General features: G+C 50.6%; 1 long non-coding RNA gene across 1 annotated transcript; it reads right to left on the bottom strand.

The window, feature by feature from the left end:
* Positions 1–1,008: 1,008 nt before the first annotated feature.
* LOC122237783 lies at positions 1,009–1,735 on the bottom strand. Its single transcript, XR_006216429.1, has 2 exons — positions 1,443–1,735; positions 1,009–1,328 (listed from the first exon to the last, which is right to left on the bottom strand). It is a non-coding gene; the product is annotated as an uncharacterized LOC122237783 (long non-coding RNA).
* Positions 1,736–9,656: the final 7,921 nt, after the last annotated feature.

Genomic DNA, 9,656 nt, shown 5'->3' with positions numbered 1-9,656 from the left:
GGTCTAGGCCGAAGGGTGCTCCTGGCAGAGGGACGTCTGGAAACGGGGCCACGCACGGCAGCCGGGAGGAGAGCGAGGAGGTCAGTGCGGCTGGAGCCCTGTGGGTGGTTCCCGCCGAGAACGGGAATAGGCGACGACAGCAGGCGCTACGGGGCTGCGTCCTGCGCTGGGCACCACGCACGTGCTAATTCACACTCACCCCCCGGCGGGGCAGGACCTTCATCACCCCCATTTTACAGGCGAGGAAAGGAAGGCATCAGGAAGCTAAATAACGAGCCCAGGGTCACACAGCCCCTGACTGGCTGAGCTGCACTTGACCTTAGGCAGTCTGGCCACGGAGGCTTTCGTGTTCGCTGCGGCGGTGAGAAGGGCTGTCAGGGCGTCCCCAGTCTGCAGAGGCGCTAACGCCGGGATCAGACGACTCCTCGCCCATTTGCTACTAGCTGGTTACCGGACACTGTCCTATATCCACCCGTAAGCCAGCCTCCACCGCGCACCTGCTCTGAACACTGCTTCGCGTTTGGGGAGGGGAGGTGGCAGAGGGCAGCGGGAGAAAGAGCCGCGTCCTGAGCCCTTACGTGGACGGCCAAGCGCTTTCCTGAATCTGTTTGGTCCTCACGCTAACCTCACGTGCTGTTTTCTGTCCATCTTCCCGGTGAGGACACTGAGGCAGAGACAGGTGACGTTGCTCATCCAAGGTCACACGACCACTAAGTTGCGGGGTCAGTATTTAAACCCAGGCCAGTGGTTCTCGGCCGGGGTGACTTTGTTTCCCAGGGGACACTTGGCCATGTCGGGAGACACTTTTGGGTGTCATACCTGCCTGTGGGGTGCTCCTGCCTTCTCGCGGGTAGAGGTCACGGCTCAACAGCTTACGGTGCACGCACAGCCTCCGCCACAAACAATTATCCTGCCCTGAGAGGCCCTGACCCGGGCTGGCGGACTCCAGGTGCCTGCACCGGACCCACAGAGTTACACTGCCCAGGCTTGAGGCTCCGCAGAACCGAGTTCAGACTGTAGTTCCTACATTTATTAGTTGTCTGCATTCGGGCCCCTCTCGTAGCGTCAGTTTCTTTATCTGAGGAATGGGTACATTAGCCCCAGGGGTTTGGGTCGGGATGAAATGAGAGTGCATGATACCGAAGTTGTTTGTTTCCTTCTTTTTCCTCTTCTTTCTCCTTGTTCAAAGAACTCCACGGCTCGATACATTCTGAGTGGACTTGGAGGTTCCCAGCTCGTGGAGAGCTACATCACCCTAGAAGCGAAGGCCACAAGAGCTGAGATCCATTCTCTCTTGGCCGCGCGGTCCTCTTGGCCTAGAATAGCATCTGGGGTGGAGTCGGTGATCAGTACGTGTCTGTTTCTGCCTCCGAGGCGCGCAAGCGCGAGCGCGCACGCGCAGACCGGTCTTCGGTGCTTCCGCTAAGTAGGTAGGTACTTACGCAGCAGCAAGTCCCGGTGGTGTTGCCCATTGCGGGGTGCTGGTCCTCGCGTTGGGGGCCGATCAAAGGCCTGCACGTCCCCACAGAAGTGGGAGGAAGTACGGCACCCCCGGACGCTCTTTTGTAACTAGCAAAGGGCCTCCAGGAGGCCGCGTTCCTGCTGCGTAGATTCTGACGTGCGCTCTGGGCAGGGACGCCACAGAGGCAAGGCTGTGACCCTCTCAGAGCGTCGCGTCGGGGGCACACGCTGTCGATGCCCGTTACTGGCGATGTCAGTCTTGATCGCGGCGCTCTGGCAGAGCCCCCTACAAAGTTACTAAGGTTACTTGGTACTTGTAATGAAGATACTTGATAGGCGTCCTCCGCAGAGATACTTTGAGGTTCCAAAAACACCCCAGGATTCTTCCTCAAACTTTCACCCCTTGGTTTTGCCATCTACTAATCACCCTTCCCCGAATCAATTATTATTGTGCTGGCCAGACGGCGTGTTTAAAAAAAATTCCATCACTGGGGCGCCTGGGTGGCTTAGTCAGTGAAGCATCCGACTCTCGGTTTCCGCTCAGGTCATGATCTCACGGTTTCATGAGTCTGAGCCCCACATCGGGCTCTGTGCAGACGGCACAGAGCCTGCTCGGGATATTCTCTCTCTCTGTGCCCCTCCCCTGCTCACGCTCTCTCTCAAAAATAAATAAAGAAACTTAAAAAATTCCATCATTGTTTTATTGCTGGTTTTTTACTGTAAGGGAGGGCATTTATTATTATTTTTTTTTATTTATACCTGTGTAGACTCTTGAGTTCCCAGTTTTTATAATGGGTTATAATCCTTTCCTCTTCACATTTATTGTGAGGTTGACATTGTCTCAGATTTGGCCAAGTGGGAGCACTTTCGAATTGGCGTCTGTGTCCTTTTGATATGCTGTCATTATTCTTTGGGCACTTTGCTTTTTTTTTTTTTTTTTTTTTGGCCCAAGACACTCCAGACTCATCTTGTGTATTTCCCGTGTGAGCTCTGGAATCAGCCGTTTCTTCGAGGAGTTTTGGTTCCTTTTAGCAGAGAATGGTATTTAGAAATCAAGATCTGGGCACTAGTGTGTTATTGCTACTCAGGTCGTTTGTTTCTAGGTCCCCTCAAAGGACAGAGCTGGGAAATAGATCTGGGTAGATATACGCACACATATATTCATATGTGTATATGCACATATCCAGAAGTATCTACATATATATTTCTATACCTCGCTATGTACATCCATTAAGTCCCAGGGGTTGATTCTGATGCCTTGTGGACATATTTTAAAATCATCAGCCCCATTCAAATTCTGACTCACTAACCTGTTAGTTCATGAGAGCTAGAAGTAGAGAGATTAAGCTACCTGCCAAGGGTTGGTCTTTCTTTCTTTCTTTCTTTCTCTCTTTCTTTCTTTCTTTCTTCTTCCTTCTTTCTTCCTTTCTCTTTCTTTCTCCTTCTTTCTTTCTCTTTTTCTTTCTTTCTCTTTCTTTCTTTCTTTCTTTTTCTTTCTTTCTCTCTTTCTTTCTTCTTCCTTCTTCTTCCTTTCTCTTTCTTTCTCTTTTTCTTTCTCTTTCTTTCTTTCTTTTTCTTTCCTTCTCTCTTTCTTTCTTCTTCCTTCTTCTTCCTCTTTCTTTCTCCTTTCTTTCTTTCTCTTTCTTTCTTTCTTTCTCTTTTTCTTTCTTTCTTTGTGGCATATTAAAAAGAGAATAATAATGGGACTTACCTTGTAGTTCACTGGCAGGGTTATGTGATATGATGCATGCAGAATGGAGGGCCATGCACACAGTGAGAATTTGAAAACTCTCAGCTCTGTGATTGTATCTGCAAGACCAGAGACCACAGGGCCGGGCCTCTCTGTGTCCAGGCAGGAGTCCTACGCTCCATGTTTAGGGTAGTGCAGAAACCAGGAGTTCAGGGGCCAAGATCTGGGACACGGATGGAGTAGACCAACAGTAAATCAAACTTGGCCACACCTAAGACAGGAAGAAACAGGGCAACAATGTCAAGCTTGATGAGGAGAGGAATGGTTGAGACCAGGGGAGAGCTAAGAAGAGAATGTTCCTGAGCTCATATGGAACCCCCTCAGGGGCTCTAGGCCACTTTGGGGAAGGACTCAAAGGAACCAGGAGCATCCCCGCTCACAAGTGGGGGCAGAGTCACCAGACTTTTGCTTTGGCACTGTTGGGGAGATGCCATTTTGACGTTTCCCAGTTTGGGGCCTGGGGACCCATGTGTCCCATTTGTGGGATATTAAAACAATGCTGGGCCCAGGGAGACCCGGAGAACGTTGTTTTCTGAACAGAAATGGCCACTATCATTTCTTTTGTTTAGCAATTTTTAATGTTCTTTAAGCAAATTTGAAAGCTGGCTGGAGGCTTCAGCACTCATTTTGTCCACCTCCTTCCTTGTGCCCATGTGGAAACTGAGGCCCAGAGAGGTTGAGGCACTTGTCTAAGAAGCCCAGCAAGGTCATAGGAACTAGACCCAGATCTAGAATCCAGGTCTCCAAGCCCTGGATCAGTGCTGCTCCTTCCGCAGCCTGTGTGCTCCTTCCGTGGGGGACAGAGGACACTCCCCGTCCCGGGAAAATCTTTCTCTGAAGGAAATCACGAGTGCAAAAAAGTTCACGGCCAACTGTTCTTTCCACGCCAAATAAGTTGAGATTTATTCTTTTCCTACAATATCCCCTGTTAGGATGGAACATTGTTGACTTGTTTGTGGATTAAATACAGATGCCCAGGGGGTTTCTGGACCCTGATTAATTCTGATCAAAAGAAGTGTGGAGAATGGTAATTTACAACTGACAAAGTTAGCTCTCAGGAGGGGGCGAAACAGCAGTTCAAAGGCTTGTTTTTCTGTTTGTTTTGGTATTTCATGGAAGACAGCAGACTTTTCTGAGCAAAGTGGCAGGAAGCCGTGGGCAAAGAAGAAAAGAGGACTTTAAAAATGAGTTGAGGACAAACTCAAAGGGGCTGGGTCTTCAATACTGAAATCTCCTCCTGCAGGGAGGGAGGCTGCTACAACAAGGAAATAAAGAATGTCAGCAACTTCCTGTCCCCTCCCTGGCCCCCTCCCCCACTCTGGTAGAATCATTGGGACATTTCGGGCAACAAAGAATGAGCAGCAGACGGGGAAGTGGGAGAGTTGGGTTCAAGTCCCAGGTGTGGGATTTTAAGTAAATGATTTGACATCTGAGTTTGGTTTCCTCATCTCAAATAATGACAACCATCATGCTTACATCTCAGGGTCGTTATGAATGTAAAAAAAAAAAAAAGCCTCATTTACCAGAAGTTACTTCTTACCAGATGCCATGGGAGGATTTGTACAGAGTGGTCTCACCGCGCTTGTGAGTAGGTCAGCTCCTTCCCACTGCACAGCTGAAGATTGCCGAGGTTCAGAGAGGTCCTGCTCCTCGCCCCGGGTCACACAGCTAAGAGGTCCCACTGTTCACGCCCGGCTCTGTCTGGCTGGCCCCTACCCCACATGGTAAGAATGGGATGATAATAAATCGCAAATCTAACAAAACAAACCCTACAAGCTCCAGAGACGTATGGATCGCCTATTCTGTGCCGGAATTAAAGGTGGGTTAGCATCACAGTCTCTGCTTCCGTGACCCGATGCCATGGCCTGTGGAGCCCTCAGGGGTCTGGGAGGAAGGGAATCTGGTGGCGGGGGCGGTGAGGGGCGATGAGGCTTTTGGATTCGGCGCTGGACGCATGCGAAGGTGCATAGGGCCGTCCGGGTGGGTGTGGGGATGAGGACCAGAGGTCTGGGTCTGGGACCTCCACCCCCAAGACAGTCTGAGTGCTGGATTTGCACCAGGCACTGTGCCAAGGGGCTTCTGGGCGTGAGCTTCAGTCCGCATGCAGCCTGAGGCTGTGACGATCCTTCACTGTCCCTGCTGGAGGCGCGGCCGGGAACTTGGGTCACCACCACCCAAAGCCCAGGCTAGAACCCCGAGGAGAATGGTTCTCTGCAGTCCCGGGTTCTCCTGTTGGAGGGTTCAGAGACCCCTCTGGCCCCTCGCCAACGCCCCTTCTATTTCAAGTCACTTTCAGTTTGTAAGAGCTCCTCTTTTGTTTTGCTTCCCTTGGTCTTGGGGACTCAGCATGTGTCCAAGTTTTCTCCCTGAGAGCGGGAAGAATTTTTGTGATGGCTGAGTTGAGGGACCCTCAGGAAATGCCTTTGCAAACAAGCAGGAGGGACGAAAGCTTGGGTCCTGATCCGCCAGACAACAGGGAAAGGTTCACAATCCAGAGTGTGGTGAGGGACGCGTTGCTCTGGTTGGTCTGGTCGGAGCGCAGGGCCCTGGTTCCCAGGCACGTCCACCCCTCAAGGGCAGGCATGCTCGTGCTCTGTGCCCGCAGAGGACCTCCGGGGCGCCAAAGAGCACCCTAGGGGGAGGCCCCAGATAACAGTTCATTGGATGCTTGCTACATCCTAAACATTTTATAAACATTAACTCATTTAATGTCTACAAAGAGCCAGGAGGTGGGTACAGTGAACACCACCACTTTACAAATGACAAAATCGAGGAATGGAGAGGTCCAGTGACTTGTCCAAGGTCACACAGCAAATATGGTGGACCTGAGATTCAGACCTGGGCAGTACTCTCCCCCACTAAACACTCTCGTGGCCACGCGGCTCATGCTCCCTTAGGCCTGAGTACTGGGGGCCAGGGGAAGACCCCCAGATATCCCATCCAGAGACATCAATCAATCCCTATCTTTTTCTTGAACAGCTATGACAACTGTCTGAGGTTATTAAGATCATTCTCCAGACCCCAACATTGTCACCTGTGGTTGTTCCCAGACCATTCCCATCTCCCCCCCCCCCCCCCCAGCCATGCCTTTCTCCAGTGAGCCTGGCTGGGGGTTCTAACGAGCATAGGGGCTGGTTCACCCAGAGGCATGGGGTGGGGAGGAATAACACGAATGGGGGTGACCAGGCTCCTCAGTGGAACGTGTGTCACATTGGAGGCCGGAGTTCCAGCCTCTGAGATGGATCCTGAGTGCCCAGCCACATCTACCCCACCCGCTGTCACAGTTCAGGGGCCTTTTCATGGAAGATCAGTGACTTTACTGCCCATCTAAGAGGCAGACCTCTGTAGGAAAGGTGGCTCGTGGACATGAACTCACGTGGCTGTCCAAGTGATCACTTCCGCCCCCGGGCATTCCTCTGTAATTGGCTCATTAGCTGCTGGGTGCTGGGGTTGGGAGCTGGGCCCCAGGATTGCCAGGGGGGCTGGATACGGGCTGGGTAGAGCCCCGGCGGGGGTGGGGGGGAGCGGTGGTGGGGGGAGAAGGGAGGATGAAGTCCGATAAGTGTGACACAGGTTGAGAGGCCATCCTCTGGGCCACAAGAGAGTGAGAGAAAGTACAGAGGGAATTCAAGAGCGTGAGTTCCCGTCCGGGTGGAACAGCAGGAAATACCTTGTAGCTAAGGTAGTCCTTAGAGGAGCCTTTGAAAGCCTTGTGACAGGAGAGCAGGTGAAAGGGGTGGGGAAAAGCAACGCAGGAAGAAGAAAGAGCATTTGCAAAAGAGCAAAGGTGAGTAGACATGTTGTCCCTTGGAAACAAACATTTTATTTATCTCCTTATAATTTTTTAATGCGTATTGATTTTTGAGAGAGAAAGAGAGACAGAGAGGGAGACAGAGCATGGGCAGGGGGAGGGGCAGAGGGAGAGGGAGACACAGAATCCGAAGCAGGCTCCAGGCTCCAGGCTCCAAGCTGTCAGCACAGAGCTGGACACAGGGCTCAAACCCATGAACCGTGAGATCATGACCTGAGCCCAAGTCAGACGCTTAACCGACTGAGCCACCCAGGCGCCCCTGGAAACAAACACTTTAGCCGTAAGTCTATCAACATCGACAAATTTTCCCCTAGCAAGTGCTTGCTAGAGTAAAATGCACTGAACAGATTAAATTCATTGATCATTTTTCTCTTTGGTGCGAGGAAGCCATTTACAGCATGACTTTCCATTTTCTTGTTTTAATCTGGCTAAATTTATTTTTATTGAATTGACTATTTTCTTAGAAACCTTCACAGTGAAGATGTGATTTATTGACCAGCTTCTTTTCTCCATATCAAATTTTATCCATATCTCCTGCCACTGTGTTTTCTGTCTGGGGGGGAGGGAGTTATTTTTTAGCAATTTACCATTTAATTGTGCGATCGCGGGTTTTGTTATTTATTGATGATTTCTATCAGCAATATTCATTGTGAATCAGATTAAAGACTGGTCATTCGGATTTATCATTTAGCTGACCAATGAGAAATTTGTGTCATTTCCGGGGTGGTCAATTACACTGCTAATTCAGTTCTTTTAAATACTGCCCATCGGATTGAATATTGTGTGCTAATTGGGTCTCATGCCTGTCTCTAGCTTGCTGACTGCAGACCAGAGGGCTTTTCAGCCTCCATAATTACAAGAACCAGTTCCTTATAACAAGTCTCTTTGCATACATGTATACATCCTATTGCTTCTGCTGGAGAACCCTGACTAATATAGCCTCTGGCTGGGTAGTAGGTGGACCCGATGCAATGGAAACGGGGCAGTTCTAGGGACTCATTCTGGAAATTCAGGGGTAACGTTGGGTGCAGTTGGCACTGGAGTTTCCAATTATGAGATCTGAGAACCTAGGCATAGTATCTCTTCTTGGCAGTCCAGTGGGGTTATTCAGAAACTCTGGCTTCAGGAGGCAAGACCCTGTCACTGAGCTGGGAAATGGGGTTCAGGGCAAAGCCCCAGGCTGACCAATAGATAGATTAATTTATTAATTCATTGGCTTATCACAGGAGGGACTATGGTGGAAGGGTTATGCCATGCAGACTCTGGAGTTGGATTGCTAGTTTGGAATTCCTGTGCTCCCACTTACTAGCTATGTGACCCTAGGGATAACTCGTGCCTAAGTTCCCCAATTTCTTGAGTGGGGATAATTGTAATAGCACCCCAAGTAATGCTATAAGGATTAGATGGGTACTCTGTATAAAGCCCTTAGAACAATACCTGGCACATTGTTAGTACTGAGTTCACTTTATAGAATGTGTTAGTCAGGCTTTGCTGTGATAATGCTACGTAACAAGCAATCCCCAAATCTCAGTGCTGACAACATATAGTTTCTTCTCACGTTCAGAGGTGAGCCTAGCTCTGTGGGGCTCTACGGGGCTTGCCTAGATCCAGATGGGCCCGGTCCAGGCTGGGAGTTGGGCTCATGTCTGCTTCACTGGGCTCTCGAAGACCCAGGAAAAGGGAAAAAGGGCCGCAGCTGCCTGAGGCACGTTCATCTCATATTGGAGGACAGGATCACAAGAGGCCAAGGACATTGGATGCCTCTGTTGGGATGTGGCATTCACTGAGTTTACTCGTACTCCATTAGCCCAAGCCTTTCACATAGCCAAACCCAACATCAGTGGGGTGGGGACGCACACCCCTCCCACTCAGGCAGGGGACCTAACGGGTGCTGGACGATAATACAGTCCACAAGAATACAGTCTCCCACAGTAGGATTTCCTGGGTGCCTAACAGCTCCCAGGAAGTGTGCTGAGCACCAGGGATTCAGAGGTGAGTCAGTGACCTGCCCTCAAGGGCACTCTCACGACACTGGCAAGAGCTGGCACAGGAGGCCACAGGAGGCCCCCAAGAGAACTTAACCCCCTCCTGAGCACCAGCAAGAGCTACTTTAATTCTCAGATCTCTGTAAACCAGGTATTACCATATATCTGGTAATTTTGCATATAAGGGCACCGAGAGGCGCCCCGGTGGCTCAGTTGGTTAAGCGTCCGATTTAGTCCCAGGTCATGATCTCGCAGTTCATGAGTTCGAGCCCCACATCAGGCTTTGTGCCGACAGCTCAGAGCCTGGAGCCCGCTTCGGATTCTGTGTCTCCCTTTCTCTCTGCCCCTCCCCTGCTCATGCTCTCTCTCTCTCTCTCTCTCTCTCTCTCTCTCAAAAATAAATAAACATAAAAAAAAAATTAGGGACGCTGAGACTCAGGGAGTTAGGTCACTTTTTTTTGGACCCACAGCTAGAAAATGGCAGAGCTTGGAATGACACCGCAGTGTGGATGTCCCTTCGCTCTGCTCTTTGCATGACAGCTGTGAACTCAAGCATGAAGGCAGGGACAGCACATCAAGGACGGCCTGAAACTCCCGACCCTGGCAAGAGTCTGGTCCCCGGTCTGCAGGGATGTGAGCTCTGGCAGAG

This window comes from Panthera tigris, chromosome B1, assembly GCF_018350195.1.
Source record: "Panthera tigris isolate Pti1 chromosome B1, P.tigris_Pti1_mat1.1, whole genome shotgun sequence".
NCBI lineage: Eukaryota > Metazoa > Chordata > Mammalia > Carnivora > Felidae > Panthera > Panthera tigris.
This window is presented reverse-complemented; position numbering and strand designations above follow the sequence as displayed.